Source organism: Puntigrus tetrazona, chromosome 7 (genome assembly GCF_018831695.1).
Source record: "Puntigrus tetrazona isolate hp1 chromosome 7, ASM1883169v1, whole genome shotgun sequence".
Classification (NCBI taxonomy): domain Eukaryota; kingdom Metazoa; phylum Chordata; class Actinopteri; order Cypriniformes; family Cyprinidae; genus Puntigrus; species Puntigrus tetrazona.
The window spans coordinates 7,936,292-7,955,641 of NC_056705.1; the positions used below are offsets into that span (position 1 = coordinate 7,936,292).

The window sequence follows — 19,350 nt, forward strand, 5'->3', positions numbered from 1 at the left end:
CCAGATAATATAAATTAGAAATCACAAAATTTGCTTCAAATTATCATTGTGATAAAAGATTAGTTGAAAAAGTGATTAAAATAATAAAATATATATATTTATATAATAGTGAAAATAGTCCTGTTTTTTATGATGTTTTGTGTAAGAAAACTTTCAGCTGTATTCATGTTGAAGTGGTATTTTTTACAGTGAACTGCTGTAAAGTGATACCTGCTGAAAAGGACGGCTTAGTCTTCAGATCAAAATGCTTTCCAGTTTTATTGATGTTTTAACAAATAAATTCTCTTTCTATGAAAGCACATTTTGTAAAATGATATGATGAAACATGGCTAAAACTAAACGATTGCATTACTTTAGATGGGTCTATCTCTCAAGATTATCAACACGAGACTCGTCTAAGAGGTAAAGGAAGAAGTGTTGCTCATCTGTAGTGTTTATTACTGCATCTCAGTATTTCTCAGAAGACGGGTTTCAAGTATAACTCATCTGAAGTAACAGTGATTCATATAACAGAGAAACATGTTAGTGATAAACCTGCAGGTTTTTCTATCTGAAGTAAGTGTTTGCTGCAGAAAGTCTAAAGTGTTGGAGATTTTAATATCTCTGATAATAATAAGATGCCTTAGGATCTATGAACTCTATTAAACACATTTCAGGACAAACTCATCACTGAAATCATTCTCTAGGTTTAATACTGTCACGAGGGATTGATGTGAATGGTGTTGAAATTCTGCAGCAAAAGTGATGATGATTCAGATCATTATTAAGTCTAAAGCTGTAAAACCACTTCAACCTAAAAATACTGCTTTCTAAATAATCTTCTTTACTACACACGTGTTATAGTGAGCAACTCTCACAGAACAGTCCGGAAATGGAGGAAAAAAGAGGTATTTGAGGTTGCATGGCAGGAAAGTACTTCCTCTTACAGAAAAGCTTTTTGAAGGATGATACCAAAAAGATAGATATGATTCTTTAGGGTCTTAATGAAAAGTCTATAACATACATTGCCTATAATTTCTCAGCGGTGTAAAACAATACCTTTATTTACGCTGTCAAACTGCTCTGAGGAGATGCTATGGATTCTTTGTGAAACTTGATTTACAAAAATTCATAAAAACAAAAACATACTTGAGGCTGGATCACGAATGATTCACCAAACATAGACACGCTTTAGGGACGATCTGTGTCTTCAGTCTGGAGCAAACAAGACCGGCGCGCGTTCATCATTACATTCAACAACACAGCTCTTCCCGATCCCAGTCCTTCTGCTCCTTTTCACATGTCCTTCACACTCGATTCAGTGTTCATTGCTCTGAAGTTTACTTCAGAACATCAAAGGTCTTCACGCAGAGATAAAATTCACTGGAAATGTGACATAATATACCTCTCCCTGTGAAGTACACCTCTACCAATTTAAAAAACTAATGGAACGCATAATTAATATAAAAAACTGGATGACTAGTAATTTCTTACTGTTAAATTTTGAAAAACAAGACAGAGATGTGACCTAGAACACTGTCTATACTTGACGGCTGCTCTGTCAATTTTTAGTCATCAGTTAAGAACGATGAAGCTGCCATGAATCCAAACCTTCGCTGTCAGCCTGAAGGTCCGGCTGCGTGAGACCAGGAGACCAGGACAACAGAGAACAATCCCCTCAGAAGACCTTGACCTCGGGAACCAGATGAGTCCTCTGCACAATCACACTTTCTGGATTAAACCCCTGGGGCATAAAATGCTGTGCAGAAACCATCCTGAAATTGATCCTGCGATCATCTCTGGAATATACTACATACAGAATGAACTGAGGAACAGAAACCTAAGAATCTCTCTGCCTTTTAAATGACTTATAATTAATGTCATTAACATTTTAAAATATCACCAGTCATCACTTTTTCATAAACCTGCAGTACTCTGATAATAACGGCACATTATTTTGACACAGTTTCTCTGTTTAATGCCTCGAAGCTGCTTTGGCACAATCTGCATTTAATAAATAACTGTGACTTGACTTGATTCAGAGAGAAAACTACAGGAGAAAATGACAGGAATTAATGTATTTCTTGTTAAAAATATGGGGGTCATCCAAGAGCCAGTTTTATAACAATACACCAAAACGATGTGAGGGAAAGGCAAGATGGGTGAAAAAGAAAACACAGAAGCAGTCACCATTCAGGAGTACGAAGATCTGTGAAGATCTGCACAATAGAAATGAGTCTGAAGAAGAGAGATCTTCACTTAATATCTGGTGACAATGAAAGCTGCATGCTTGAAGGAAACAAATACAGCAAGATGTTTTTAACTTTAAACCGTTGCTGCAGGCTAAAAAATGCTTTATAATAGCACTTGAGAGACGACAAGACTGTGGACTATGAGTTTCATCTTTGGTCTTCTCCAGATGTGAACTGATGGCTGGAGTGCTGTGGATTATTGTGTTGTTTTTATCAGACTCTCATTATGACGGCACCCATTCACTGCAGAGCATCCATTGATAAGACATTTCTACATATCTGATGAAGAAACAAACTCATCCTAATCTCGGATGACAGCACGTATTCTTCAGTATGACCAAAAAATCAATGCAAGTACATTTCTGACAGCATCTGTGCCGCTCTGCTGATTGAGGTCTATGGGGTAAGACACTGCTCCTGTCATGACGCATGGAAAGCTGCTAAACCTGAGTAGCGTTAGGCAGGAAATTACTTCTGATTGAAAGTTATTTTCTGTGGTCATTCACACAGACAGTGTCGGCAGAAGGGGCACTGAATTGATATTGTTTCTCAACATATGAAATACAGATTAGGAGACCCATTTTTTTACAGATATTACTTCATTGGCATGTTAGTGAATGAAGATACTGTAATGCACTGTTCATCTACTTTTTTATATTTAAGATTAAGCTTATACTTTCTGACACGCTCAATAAGTTAATTTCTTGTGTGGACTGTTTATAGAATGCTTATGCAGTTTTTATTCACATCATTGCCTTTTGTTTTAAGAAACTGTAAGATGAGCACACTATTAAAACAAGTTCTTCTTCCCACGAATACTGACCCCAAAAACATGCAAAGTGCATTAGAAACTTTTCATAAACACGTTTTATTGACATTTCAGCATTTGACAAATTTCAGCAGGCACTGAAATCATTAAATCATTAAAGACTTCAATTATTTGTGATGGGAAATAAAACTCTGATAATCCAGTAAATACAGCGGTGGATGACAACATTCAGTGAGACAGAAATCCTATAAATGCTGCTGTGTTTTTTTGCTGGTTCGGAAGTGCGAACGCTGCATGGATTGAATGCAGAGATGTTCATAAACAATATAATCATGTTTCCTACAGATTGATTCTCTGCGAAGTGACCAACAGCCTCGGATGAGGATATCTCTTCTGCATCGTAGAAAGACGATCAATACACTGGAAAGCAAGCGTGGAAAATGAAAGAGTTTCGTTGTGATCAATTGAACTCGTTTGCATTTCTCAGACACAGAGAGGACAGGCTGGTTCATTTTTGCGGTAGCACTATTTACACGTCTCTAAACGTTAGTGTTGCTAAAGATGCCTTTTGTACAGTTTTTAACACGTCAACCACATTTATCAATAAGGGCTCAGTTGAACTCTGACCACGAACAAAAGATATATAATAAAGAAACAAAACGAACAGTCAGTGGGGACAACATCAGCCATCATAACAGTCATCGTATACTGAGAGTAAAACTGATACGGACAGAATGTCAACCACACTGTGATCGGAAGTCACTAAACAGCCACATGTCCGATTACGCGCAAGAAAGAAACAACTAGTAATACGCTCGGTCAGCGCTTCCCTCGTGTGCCGTCATCTTCATCTTCATCATCATCTCCATCCTCAAACCACCAGCCAGTGATGAAGCTGTGAGAAACAAGTCATATTCATACATTCAATCAGATCAGAAATCACTGAAGACATTAGCGAGTGAGGCCAGAGCAATCTGCGCCGAGGATCTCCTGCGATAACGGTGCAGTGAAATGTCACGTTTAGCATAATTGAAAGTTCACCCATTAAATTTATGTAATCTCTCTCACCGTGAACTGCCGCGACCTCTCCGCGCTCCACCAGGTGATGTTCAGTCGGGAGTGATGGCGCACGCCAGTTTCTGTCGAGATAGTCCGCACCATGTTCACACACAGACACACATCACTACAACCAAAGCCTTCCTGCATGCGCTAGGACTGAAGCGTGAGGTGGGTGAGGTGGAAACACAATTTTAACACGCTGGCTCATGAGGCACATATCAATGCCTTATTCTGCATGACCAGATCTCTTCATCCTTAAGTCCTCGCTGAGGCGTTCTTGCTGACCAGCGTTTTAATAATAATGAACACCTCTGCGTTTGTTACTTCTCTGCAAGATTACCGGGTGTGTATCTACATCTCACGTCTTCAGATAGTCCAAAATCCAAAAAGTCTCTGCAAACGTGAACACATCATCCCAATTCTCAGATCTCTTCAGAAAATTGATTTCAAAATCCTCCTCTATCTCTATCTCTATCTCTACATATCCCTGCTCCCCGTCATCTCCCTGAACGTCTTACATTCATCTAGAGCTCAACGTAGAGCGGTGGAACACCTTCAGAGATTAAACAGGTCCCCTCTCCGTCTGTTTAGTCCCGCTAAAAACTCTCCATAGTGTATTAATTAATGTCACACTGTAATTTTCCCACGCTGTGTGCTCATTTGATCTGCTTTTGTCTTTATTACTCTGGAAAGCGCTTTGGTCAGTCTAGTGGCTGTTGTAAATGTGCTATACAAATAAAATGAACTTGAACTAAATCTAACAACTATCTTACTTATATAACAAGCAGCAGGTTGGGAGTTTGTTGAGTTAGTAGTGAGAATCTCTCATTATACTAATTCATCATTGATCTGAGCTGATGCACCTCAGTTTTGAGAGAACAATGGCAAAATTATCCACAAATAATGCTTTTTTTCACTCATGAGGCCAGATCAATGATCATTCAGCTCCTATACAACATACAAGACCTGTGCTTATAGCAAGAAAACAGGTTTACACAAAGATTGAATTCAAGATTTGATGACAATAGAGCATATATATCTTTTGTAGGTCAAGTCTAACAAGATGGGAAATAAATCTCATTATATCTTTTAATAACACTTACATTCCTGCACTTTTTGTGAATAAATACATAGATACATGTATACAATTAATTTATTGATTTATTACATTTCTGTCCCTTCACTTCTGAATTTGGATGAAGATGAATTCTGAACTGAATTGATCTGAATAAACACTATTGTCTTTTGTAGAGCTTCGACTGAATTATTTTCCTAATTAATGAATTATTCTGTCTTCCACTTTATTACTGTGAAGCTGCTTCAAATCCCGGCGCTGTAGAAGTGACCGTGTCGGTTACTCACGTCACACAAGCTTCCGGGCAGAGAGAGCAGAACTTGTAGATGGCGTACAGCGGCACCATGATCATGGAGAGATGGACAAACACCAGCCCACCATACGTGCCCACGGGAAGTAGTAGGAGCCGTACTTGGGAGGATTGAACGTGGCGAAACTCACAACAACCATGAACTGAGAGAGGACACAGGCTCAAGGGTTAGTGTCTGAAGGGGTTCGGGGGTAATGCTGTGAGACAGAGAGACGGTGAACACACCAGGAGGAAACACGGACTGACAAACTTCCAGCACAGTCTCCAGTAGAGCCCTGGTCTCTGTCCGATCATCTCCTGGATGTCATCACTGAAGCGATCCACACCTGAACACACACACACACACACACACACACACACACACACAGACACACACACACACACACAGACACACACACACTACACACACACACACACACACAGACACACACAGACACACACACACACACACACACACACACACACAGACACACACAGACACATACACACACACACACACACACAGACACACACACACACACACACACACACACACACACACACAGGCTGATCAACAAGTGTTCGTGACATTTGAATCCAATCTCTGAATGATATCTATATGTTGTTGGTGAACTGATTCTGCAGCTCCTAATGCAAAAAAATAAAATAAAATAAATAAATAATCACTACACAAAAAAAAAAGAAAATTGGGGCTGTGAGGATGGACTGTGAGAGCAGCTATTAGTTTAAACTTAAATTAATTGGAAATTTAACGTTTTATCTTCTTTATCTTCTATACACCGTATCAGCTGAAGGATGTAATGCATTCGTGATGAATAGATAGCGTCCGCTTCTGAAAAACTCTATTGCCAGTATAAATATTTCTCATATAGATGCCCTGAAATAAACAGCACAGCTTCCCCGCAGTCCCTTCTTCTTAAACACACTTGACCAAACGACATATTTTAACATATGAATATGGCAAAGCTGACAAAGTGACAGCATTAAGCCGGGCTCCACAGCGAAACTAAATCACTTTGAGTTCTGCTGAACATGGCAGATCTCAGAGAGTCTGAGCCGCAGGCTTTGATCGAAGCCGACAGAGAGCCGAGCTCAGGGCCAGAGGTGCAGGTAGAGCAGCCTCCAGAAAGGCCAGCGGAGGCCCGGGCCCGGCGTCAGCAGAGCAGGTCAGAAGCTCTCAGAGTCACGCTGAAGATCAGGTCTTCAGAATCGCTCGCCGCCTCGGGTCTGTTTGTAAAGTTCACTTCCCTGTGACCGCGTGCCCCGTCGCCAGGGGGCAGAAAATGCCTTTTCCAGGAGAAAGAAACATTTGAGGAGAATTTAACCTTAACGTCAAGACACTATCATCTCTTCTAGCCATAACAGTCTTTATAGCACACACTAACAAGACCAAAACACCTTCTTATACCGCATCTGATAAAGTGATAAATAATCAGTACACTGCTTCTCGTTTCCACTTCAGAGAGATAAAAATAATCTGTTTAGTGGCAAAAGTAAACATTTGAGCTCAGACTAACCTCAGAAAACCTGAATTATTTTATGAGGTGAAGACTTCTTTTCACACGCTTATACCATACCTCGAAACCTTCATCTATCATAAGAAAATTAGAAAATTTTAGACTTAGGTGTTCAAGGACCTTTAAGATGAAGATCCACTTCTAAACCTAACCGTCATCAGAAAACAGATGAATGAGATCGAAGTTATATGTCAAAACATAAAACAGTTCTGGTTTGCCAGGAAATATTGTTGGACTTTGGTGGTTACTGAAAAATTAAATGAAAAAATTAATTTATTATTAGTATGTACAGAGTAAAGAAAAATAATTTCTCTTAATTAACCCCAAAATACAAAAACTTGTTTCTGCCACTGAATAACAAAAACTAATAATAATTAAAAATTATGAAATGTAAATTCAGAAAATGCAGAAATCTGTTACTAAAAAGGGTTTTAAACTAAGAATTTGAAGAAAAACTGCCTAATTGTTGAATAATAATAATAATAATAATAATATTTTGCCCATAAAAAGTATTCATTTTGAAACCATTGACATCTTTCATATTTCTCTGCACCTTCTGGCAGTCAATGGGACAGTCACACTAATCAGACGTTTTGTTCTGAAGATGAAGAAAGCTTTTGCAGGTTTGGATCAACCCTTTAAACTCTTTAAGACTGAAGACTTCCTCTACTCTGACTCTAGATGAGCTATACTCTAATCGTGAGTAATCGTTTGACAGCATTATTTCTTTTATTTTACAGCGTCAAAATCTTATGATAAATATATATTTGCCTTTTCCCCATGTCTCTCACAATTTTTGTCAGAATTTAGTTGATAAAAGATGAATATCTCACTTATTGACAAACCATTACAGGCTGAAAAAAAGATTACTGTTTTCATCTGCGAGTAAATGCAAATTAAAATCTATTTATTTCAGTAATATTGATGTTCTGTACGTAAATAATCTGCTGGTTTTACCAGTCGTTGTTTAGCTTGCATTATTATTATTATTATCGTTGTTGTTTATTTTGTTATTTTTATTATTAATTTATTGCAACTCTGGTTACTTATTTCAAACGACACTAAATGAACATTTTCTTGCTCGATGAAAACTATTTCAGAATGGCCGTCCCAGAGTTAGGGCTGATGGTGTTTGTGTGAAGAGCGTCCCTCGGCTGATATCTGAGCTCTGGGGCCCTAATGAGCGCCAGCGCCCCCGAGCACAAGCCGTCTGATAGACCATCAGCTCCTAATGCGCGCATCGGCTTCACCGCGCATGCAGGAGCAGCCGGCCGTCTCACCGTAGAACCAGGCGATGCCGATGGCCTCTATCAGCACTCCAAACAGAATCGGCGTCCCGGCGGCAAAGTGGTCAACAGCGTGAAGCGTAGATGCCACCCTGCAGAGAAACATCCACGAGAATCAAAACATCCACACCCTTCAGAATCAGGCGAGCAGCTCGCGTCACGTTTGTCACGCAGATGAGAGAGATGAGGAAGGTGGAGACCACGATGAAGAGCGTGAAGAGCTCTCGGTGTTTGTGAAGGAACTTGATTAAATCGATGAGGCCCGTGATCACAGACTCCATGCCTCCCATCTGAAACATAGCGTTCAGGTACAGGCATCATTTACAGCACGGACCAGCAGCTTTTATTAAAGGAACAAACCTTTTGAACAAAATAACTGTGAAAAACCGTTAGGAAATATAACCATGTCAATGAATGAATGAATGAACAGAGTTTCAGGTTATTTTGGGCCCAGTTTATATGGAGACACCATTAGGTGGAAAAAGTATGTGTTAAAGGCTTTTCCACGTCTCTCACACTTTTGGGCTGAATTTTTGTTGATAAACTTGAATGCATGTCCTATTGTGAATTATTACAGCTCGAATAACTTAGCACTTTTTCATCTGAAAGTAAAAACTAAATTAGAAAGCAAGTAAAATGAATGTATTTTGTTTGAAAAGTAGTACTAATATTAATAGCACCAATCAGCACTGAGTAATATTCATGATGATGTTTTGTTCGAACTAAATATGTACACCGGAATTATAAAAGAATATAAAAATGCTACATTAAAAATATTTTGATTAGTAAGCGTGACGTTCCTTTACTGTATACTGTAAAAAAACTGTACTAGGTATTACATGGGATTTTACAGTAGTGTACTGTTTTTGGAAGTGAAAAAGAAGGTATACTTTACAGGGGAATAACCGTGAATTGGCATTCCCTAAATTAAAATTGAAATAATAACTCTTTCTTTTTATTTATTTTTTTTTGTACATTGGGGTTGTATGTTACATCTAATGTTGTTTTACTGTGATCTCTCTCTCTCTCTCTATAAATGATATTAATATTTATAACTGCTTGTGAAGAGGTTATTATATCATATATTGTTATGGGTTTATTTCAGAGGTTGCTATATAAACATTATATCAGTTGATTTTGTTGCAATATTTTTTACGGTGAAATTACTTTTACAAGTTTTACATTTCATACAATTAGATGACTGTTTTATTGTGTCTATTCTTTAATGTAAAAACAGTATTTTTGACTGTAATATGAGGGTTAATAATGTACTGATCAGACAAGACTCACAGCGCTGTCGATTCCCAGAGTCAGCAGCATGATGAAGAAGATCACAGCCCACACTGAGGACCCCGGCAGCGTAGCAATGGCTTCTGGGTAAATAATGAACACCAGACCAGGACCTGGAGGCGCAAGCAGAGATTCAGAGACTATCTGTATTACTTTATGCATCTAAATTCTGAAAAGAAATGTGTGCACACGCAGGCATAATTCATGCTATGTTAGAAAGGTGTTTGCAAATGTATGCTTTTATTCATCAAAAGACACATTAAACTGGTCAAAAGAGACTTCAGTGAGTGAAGACATTAATGATGTGCTTTTGTTTTCTAATAAATGCTGTTCTTTTGAATTTTCTATTCGTCTGTGAATCCTGTGAAAATAAAATACATCACAGTTTCCACAAAATATTAAGCTATAGAGCTGTTTTCAACACCGATAATAATTATAAATGTTTCTAATCAGTAAATCAGTATATTAGAATGATTTCTGAAGATCATGTCACGCTGAAGGCTGGAAAATTCACAGAAATATATTACATTTGAACACATATTCTCAGAGAAGACGATATTTAAATGAAAACATTGCAGCTTTTAGACCTGCTGTATTCTCAATCAAAAGATGAGGATGATAACCTCTTCCTTTTGAACAGATATGTTTATAAAATTAATTCCAAGTATTTAGGCAGAACTCAGCAGATCAAACGGTTTAAAAGATCATAAGAAAACATAAATTAGTTATGCATTTGAGACAGCAAATACAAATCAGTCCAACAGAAACACGAGCGCTCGAATCGACATGTTTCCTGACATTCTGCTTCTCACACGTCATTGATTTTCTCAAATAAGTCTCTGTCTCCAGGCGCTGCTGATCAGAGTCTGTCACGATGAACACCGATCACAGAACACATGAAGCTCTGAGCATTAAACTACTCATTCAACGGTCATCATCGTAAAACAACAGCACTTCATTCATCTTGTTCAGCAAAATATAACGGCAACAAATTACAAAATAGTAACACATTTGTTTGTAATGCATTAGTTTAACAGTTAAAATTGATCAGTAAATAATAATATGCATATTAATAAACAGGAATTCACTCACCGTCTGTGGCGACTTTATCCAGAGCGACGTTGTGTTTCTGAGACATGTATCCCAGGAAGGAGAAAATGACGAACCCAGAGAAGAAGCTGGTCAGAGAGTTGATGGAGCTGGTGATGATGGCGTCTCTGAAACACAAACACGCATCAAAGGGCTTCGATTCAGCAGTAAAGTGTGAGAGACTGTGTGTGCGTGTGTGTGTGTGTGTGTGTGAGTGTGTGTGTGTGCGTGTCTGTGTGTGAGTGTGTGTGTGTGTGTGTGTGCGTGTGTGCGTGTGTGTGTGCGTGTGTGCGTGTGTGTGTGAGTGTGTAAGAACGTAAACAGGTTTTCTGTAATGGTGTAAGTATATGGTTAGGAAATAGATCGTTTGGTCAGAATAAAAGTAATCAAAGTCTATGGAAAGTCTCCACAATTCACAGAGACAAATGTGTGTGTGTTTGGGTTGTCGCTGCACATAGCAGCACTCCTCTGCTCACCTGTAGCAGTTGTTGCTGAATTTGTTGTAGCTGGAGAAGGCGATTAGCACACCAAACCCCACTCCCAGAGAAAAGCAGATCTGCGTGGCGGCCTCGATCCAGACCTGCGACACAAGCGGCCCGGCCGGCCGCACAAAGGAACGCACAACAGCTATCATTAGAGATAATTGCAGGAAACTCATTCAGCAGAAAGATGAAAGACACTTGTGAATACAGGGTAATTTGCAAATTGCTGCTGCACACATGTGTCTAATCTAATTCTGAAATTGCCGCTTTGAGGTCTCTTTGCCAAGTGGTGCTCCAGGAAAGAATCGCAGATCGTGGAAAAACTTACTTAAGGCTGATAGTAACTTCACTGCTGCTCTGCTGCAAGGACATCAAGGACATCACACACACACACACACACACACACACAACTGACTGATCAAAACTCTAATATAAATGTCACAGGCTCTCAAGGAGCGATAAACCTTCTGCTGCTCTTTAACGCAATTACACTGCATGTGCATTTAAAGGAGAGCGTTACACATCTCAGCAGGTGTCTGTGTGTGTGTGTGTGTGTGTGCTTGTGTGTGCGTGTGCTTGTGAGTGAGTGTGTGTGTGTGAGTGAGGGAAAGAGAGAAAGGGAGAGAGAGAGTAACCAGAAGTGTATTATATCTGACAAATCCTTCCTTTGGGAACATTCAAGAGCTTTGACACACTTCAAAGCTAAAACGATCCAAATATCAATTATTAAATACTGAATATTGTTTTATTCCAAAAAGGTGTTTTCTCTGTAGTATGCTTAGGCTTTTAACATAATCGCTATTATTATACGTGTGTTTAGTGTGTCAGTGCATGTTTTCTGTGAGGGGTAGGTGTAGGGTGATTGAAAATAAGATTTGTACATTATAAAGATATTATGCCCATATAATGTCCCCATAAACCACAAGAAACAACAAAGGTGTGTGTGTGTGTGTGTGTGTGTGTGTGTACCTGAGCGTCACACAGGCGCAGGAAGTCACGCTCAGGTAAGCTTTAATGCCATCGATGGCTCCAGGCAGAGTGACACCGCGCAGCAGCAGGACGGTGAGGACAACATAGGGCATCGTGGCTGTGATCCACACCACCTGCACACACACACACACACACGCACACACACGCACACACACACACACACACACACACACACACATCATCATTGCATCACATTTATATAATCCATAAACTACCAAACTAAACATTCACCTCTATTTCAAGAATGGAACAGAGTAAAGTAGATTTTGTTGAACTGTGTTTAAAATGTTTGCAAGAATATCTAATCTATCAGAAACATTGACCGGTTGGTGTCTGCCGGTCTTCTGGTCTGGCCAGTCTGGTTTGTTTTAGAAGGGCTTTGCGCGTTTGCACACTAAACACCAGTCTGGAGAGAGCAGAAGATCAGCACACCACTGGAGGCTGATGTGAGATCTCGAACCTTTCCTGAGGTCTTGACTCCTTCCACAGGCTGAAGTAGAGCACCACGATGACCACGGCCAGGCAGGAGGTGAGCTGCCAGCGCGGCAGACCCAGGTCATCGATGCCCGAGAGCTCGTGAAGATGCAGCACGCCTCGTCTGCAGATCAACATCAGCACATGATCACACTCCACACTCACGGGATAAACTGGTTTAAACCAAATCAAACATAGCTCTTGGCGTGCCTGCAGCATCAGCTGACGCTCAGCTAATCATAACTTCTCTCAGTACAATGAATCAGATATAGAAGATCGCCCACACTCACACTTGACATAGTCTGTAGCATGTGCTTACCCTCCTCCATCCCCAGCTCCTCCTTATACAGATACATGATCACTAACAGCTCGCCCACAAAGACATATCATCTATCAAACTCATTGCTAACTTTGTGTATTGATCTACTCTACTATACATCTGTTGAGTATTACGATACCTGGCATTTGTTGGTGTTTAAGTGGAGTTTAAACTCTAGCGAGGTTTGTCTGTGGATATCTAAACCCTTTAAAGCAAAGACTCCTGCAATATTCTGACTTGAACAGAGTGGTCCTGACTGAACAGTTCCCAAGGAGTAATTAGCCTTAAGCTGGCTGCACACTAGAGGATTTTCAAATCTTAACCGATTTCAACCATGGAAGAAAATAGACACAAGACGACAGTTTCAACTGATGTTTTAGGGATGATTTCATAGTGACTCAAGATCCAGCTGGCTCTCGCAGCATGAGTTCTGTTTCACAGTGAAACATAAAATATAACAAAGAATATGGGTGATGGTCTTTTGCCTTTATAGCATGTTTCTGAGTTATAGAAGCAAGCAACATCCAGTAAGCGGGTATCATATCAGAGGCAGCCCCGATCAAGAGTTGTAAATATCAAACTATTCCTCAATAGGAAGCAGTTCTATTCCTCAAGATTCCTCAATCATAATGACAGCACACAATAGAGAGTATTGGAACAAAGAACTTTGTCACAAGTCTCAAATCATTCAGGAATCCAAATCAGCCTTAAATGAGTCATCAGATGCCCATTTGATGTGACTCTTTAGGGTCTTAATGAAAAGTCATATTTTGGTTAAGATTTCTCAATGATAGAGTAAAAACATTTTACTCTGTCAAAATCTGTTCTGTGTGCTTCAAGCCATTCTAGTCCATGTTTCTTTAAATGCTAATGAGCTTAGCTGACCCCGCCCCTTTCTTCAGTGACGTGACAAGCAGACTGTAAACTGGATAACTAGCACATTAATAGGATAAGTGATTTGGAAAGATTATACTCACTACTATAGATGAAGCTGAATTACAAATGATTTGATCAAACATAGATGCATTCATGTAGACTAAGTAACAACTAAAGCAACACTAATCTTCTGTGTCTTCAGCGACTCAGATGTCAACAAAAAACACTTCAGTCTCTTTTTATCAGAGACATCTAGTCTTCCCCTGCACCGAGTCAACTCAGTGACGGACTGATGACAGCTCACTCAGGGCGGGGCTAAGGTAAGACGGACCTGTCAATCAACTGTCGTGGGAGGGGCCTGTGCAGAACTACATCATTCTGACAGGAATCTCAGAACAACTTGATCTGAGAAAGGATACTTAAAAAACTGGGTCCTATCATTATAGGAAGGATGTGTACACAGTTATGTTCAAACATCATGTAAAGTGAAATTTTGCATCGGACGACCCCTTTAAAGTCTAGTGTGCAGCCAGCATTACTTTTCCAATACACAAGAAACACATCTACCTTTTCATTACTGAATTAAAATAAATAAAATGTTATGACCAGTCTTACCAATTTTACAATTTCTACACTGGTTACCTATTATGTTTTTATTAACACAATATCACTACTCCTTTCAAGCCCCTTAATGGTGTAGCTCCTGCATCCCTAACTAGTCTTCTATCACGCTACAGTCCATCACGTCCCTAAGGTCACAAAACTCTGGACTCTTGGTAGTTCCTAGGATAGCAAAGCCCACAACAGGACACATTTGTCTTTGTCTTCTTCACGTTTGTCTGCCACACTCTGGAATAGACTTCCTGATAATGTTCGGGGTTCAGACACGCTCTCTGTTTAAATCTAGATTAAAGACGCGTCCCTTTAGCCAAGCAGTCGCATAATGTATCTCATAACCCCGTACTTCAGTTATATCTGATCAAACGCACATTATCATTCTTTATCTTGGGTTGAACACATCATTTAATCATTCACGCATAAATCGTTTCTGCCTCCAGCAATCACACAAGCTTTAGTCTAGATCTGCCCTCATGAAGATCTGAGATGACCAAACGCCCGAGAAGAGATGATGCCAGCATACTAAAGACAGAAACTGATATTTTCTGTAAAGCTTCTTTGCAACGATGTGTATAATGAAGGTGCTATACAAATAAACATGAACTGAATTAAACAGATGACTAACTTTTTAAGACTAGTCTTAAAAGAGTTTCTGCAGCCAGCCGGCCCCAGGTCAGTGTGTGTGTGTTTGTGTGTGTGTGTGTGTGTGTGTGTGAAGTACTGTGAGGGCCGGCGTGGTCTTGTGTGTGTCGTTGAGCAGCGTGGCGTTCAGGTCGGAGCAGTTGGGACTGTTCCAGGTGTTGTTGCAGTTGATCCAGGGCAGCTCTCCGGAGAAGGAGGAGAACAGGTAGAAGAGCGCCCAGGCGATGATCACGTTATAGTAGAAGCCCACGTACAGTGAGATCAGGATCACCGTGAAGCCCACGCCTGAGCAAACCAGCAGAAACATGAAGATACTGCACTCCTGCTCCTTATGTGTGCTGGATAACTAACTAGTTTTACAAACACGTCTTCCTTTGTCAGGCTTTTTGTTTCATGACCTTTTTTTAGCAAAAACCTTTGTAAAGAACATCATTTTCACCCTTTGGACAGGACAAGTAAATAATCATACTATCTTTTCAATCATTTATACAAACATTGTGATTGTGATTTACAAATATGCATCATCAATAACCACATTGATAAGAACTGTATCAATAACCTACAATGATAAATATATAGTGACTTTAAATAATCCCAAATTAGCTACTGGCTGCTGGATCAAAGAATAATTTAGACTAAATTTCCAACCCTATCAGTATAATGTATATATATATATATATATATATATATATATATATATATATATATATATATATAAATTGAATTTGCTCATTGTATTTGACTCATCGTTTAAGTTCTTTCTGCTACAATGTCTTTCCTCCTGAAGAAGTTCAGTCAATCAAAACAGCAACGAAGGAGCCGGTGAAGCACACTGAGAGTTAGTTTTTCAGTCTTTGTCTGAAAGCAAACAGCAGGATTCTCCGTCATACATCAGCAACACATGTGTGATTCCCGGCCCTCTCAGGCCATCGATCCTGAGGAAGCAAACATGTTGATCAGCGCTAATTACAGTAATCTCTCCTCGAGTGCCAGGCTCACAGAGAGCCGAGCTTGTGATTAAAACGTCCGTCTCCGTCTCTCTCTCTCCGTGAGGTATGTTCGACAGCCGCTACGGTCGAGCAAAACAGGCGTCTTCAGGAAGCAGATGATGCTTTGTCAGCCTTGAAGAGTGTTCACAGCTCAACAGCAGGTTTAGATGTACAGTATCAGATGAAGATGCACTGAAATCATCTTGATTTGACAATTATCCCACTTAAAACCCAACACGCATCAACAATTCAACGAACCAGCACCGGAACAGCTTTTATATCCAAAATACACTGCAGACAAGCAGCAGGTCTGATTATTTGGACACCATTCTCTTCTTCTGAACACTTGTTTCTTTATCACATCAAAAAGCCCTTTTTATTGTTTATATTTAATCTTCTGAAGTGTTGTAAAATACAACAGAGGTGTAAGTTTTTGTAAATGAATTACGTGTAACGATACCTATTTCAAGCAACAGCCTTTAAATCAAAAGTTGATCAAGAATACATGTGTGTCCAAATATGTTCTTTTACTATCATTAAACTAGTATAGTTTTTATTAATATCTTTAATTAGTTAAAGCTTTAGTAATGTTGTCTATGTAGTATTCATTTTATTTTAACTTTATTTATTTTAGTACAGAAAGTTACTAAATGGAACTGAGAAAGCGTTGCTTAGCTGAAACTCCACTGGTTTCTGTGATAGCTGGTTTTCTGAGGAACAAAAAGCATCTCATATCTCACTATAAAGTGTTGTTTACTGAGGAGCAGGGAAGAACTTAAGGGCACAGTTAAGGCTTTGGTTTCTTCTGTATGCTGGTGTCATGAGGCGATAGCAGTGAAGTGACACAAAATTTGCGATCCACCGAAATCTGAGGCCTGGCAGGCAAATTTCATACTAAAAAGCCAATTTTTCTGTCTTCCATTTGACTGCAGATGATTTGAGCTGGAGATAAACAGCACCTGTCCGCCGTTTGCCATGATGAGTTTGTTTGGGAACACAAACACCTTCTGCCTCAAAAGCCAGTGAACATCTGATCATAACGGAGCTGTCACCCGAGGACTTAAAAAGGCCAGAGGATCATAGCAAATCACACACTCGAGGAGCGTTCTGTAGGTCACGTACCTTTGAAGATGGGGCAGATCTTCCAGACTCCGCTGCTCCTTCACGGTTGTACTGGCCCAGAGCTAACTCCATATAGAAGAGCGGCATCCCGGCGATCACCATGAAGAAGAGGTACGGCACCAGAGCGCACCTGACGCGCAACCGCACCGTTATAGAGAACAAACACACTCAGATGCTCGTTATGTGAAATACCTCCAGTGGAAGTCTGGGAATCGTGATGTGAATGAAAACTCGCTTCTTTGTCTAGATTTACTGTAAACTGAGGAGAGTTGAGGAGAACTGCTGTAACAACTCATTGTAACAAGCTAATAAAATTAATAGCTGAAATGTGACTTTTGCAATACAATACAATATTATATAATTTGATATAGCATAATAAATTTTGTTTTGTAAAAAAATCAATAATCATCAAAATGTAAAGAAATCAAATGTCTACATAACCCATTTAAACTCAAAAGCAAAAACTTTTTATTTTATTATATTTTTCATTCATATTTAGTATTTTGAAATAGTAATTTTAATTAAGTTTTTTAGTATATCGAGATAAACTAAATGAAAATGAGAACTAAACTAGCTAAAATTAAGAAAAAAACATTTTTTTTTGCAGATTATTATTTTCTTTTTGTTATTGTTAAAGTTCACATTATTGATTTGTGAAGCTTTTACATTTTAAATCAACATCTCTCTTGATTTCTCAGACCGTCTAACATTGCTGTAAATGGCGATTTCCACGAAAATCTATATTCCTGCAAAAGTTTAATCAATCTCATCCACATGGCTTTGTGAAGCACGTCTCAGACTTGTCCGTCTCTCACCTCCACCGTTTTTATAGCACAGGTAAGGGAACCTCCAGACGTTGGCGAGGTCCACGGCGAAGCCGATGACGGACAGCAGGAAGTCGATCTTTTTGCCCCAGGTCTCACGCTCCTCTCCGGACGGGTGCGTCTGACCGCTGGGACTGACCAGAGCCGAGGAGGTGAACTGCACCCCATTCTGCTCCTTCACCAGGATCAGCTCCACCTCTTTGGGACCGGCGGTGCCAGAGGGTTTGACGGGGGCGATGGTCGAGGACATGTGTGTGACCGGGAGTCTGCTTCTTAGCATGGGTCGCCGGCAGGCCGTGGAGGACGAGAGACCGGCTCAGACACGAAAGCCTCTCTGACGGGATGAGGAGAGCAGAGATGGATGCGAGGAGGAGAGAGACGGAGGGAGGAGCAAATCAGCCATGTTGATCAGAGATCTAGACCTGACGGAGCTCGCTGAGAGCCTCAACTAGACCGATCTATTCCACAGGCAACGAATACAACACATGCAGAGCCATTCGACAAGACAGCGCTTCAAAATAGTCATTATGTAGTAACAAATGTGTTATTATGTTGTAACAAACATGTCATAAATGTCTCACCAGTCAAAATCTTTCTAACAAATACCACAGGGATCTAAATCAACTCTTTGACTCAAATCACAACATTATTTAATCACATAAACAATTCTTCTATCAATAAAAGTCATTTTAAAATATAACTCCTTACAGTTTTACTGTTTACAAATAACGTTTATGCACTCACAAAAAAGTGAAGAAACTATTTTTTCCTCAAATGAACTAAACATTAATTATTAAACATTAAATTTTTTGAAGTAAAAAGAGTGAAACTGTATTTTCTTGTAAAACGTACCTCAGTTGCCTGTCTTGCTAAATAAAGAATTGGTTAGTTGAATTAACTGATATATACACAGTAAATAAATATATGTTAATAAAATAAGCTCCAAATAAAATACCATCTGCTTCACAAATTTCACATTTAATTCAATGTTTCAGTTGTTGTTTGTTTGTAATAACCTGTGAAATTTACTCGCAGTTTCCAGCAGAAACATTTTCCCTCAGTGCATAGAATAAATTCAACAAATTGTTAAATGAATATAAACCTGACTCTCAGAAAAGCAGCACCTGTGGAGTTTCTGTGATCTGAACTCTCTCCAAATAGCAATCATGCCATAAAAACACTGTAAAAGCATACAAAAACCCTCTACCTTCAGTGTGTGGTAAAGCACTTCTCCAAGCAGCCTCTTACTTCTCCATGCATTGATGATCCTCGTTAGCGTGTGCAATAATTACGGCCATTCTTTGCGAATGCAGGCGTGAACGACTAGCGTGGATGGTCTTTCTCCCACACAGGTAGAAGCAGACACTCTTCCACTGACCACAGCAAAT

At 39.5% G+C, this 19,350-nt stretch overlaps 1 protein-coding gene and 1 pseudogene across 1 annotated transcript in view; one reads left to right on the forward strand and one right to left on the reverse strand.

Moving 5' to 3' along the window:
• The window catches only part of LOC122348662 (aerolysin-like protein), a 333,550-nt gene that overhangs the window by 234,966 nt on the left and 79,234 nt on the right, over positions 1 to 19,350 (forward strand). The window lies entirely within an intron of this gene.
• On the reverse strand, positions 3,872 to 19,272 carry LOC122348658 (annotated as a pseudogene).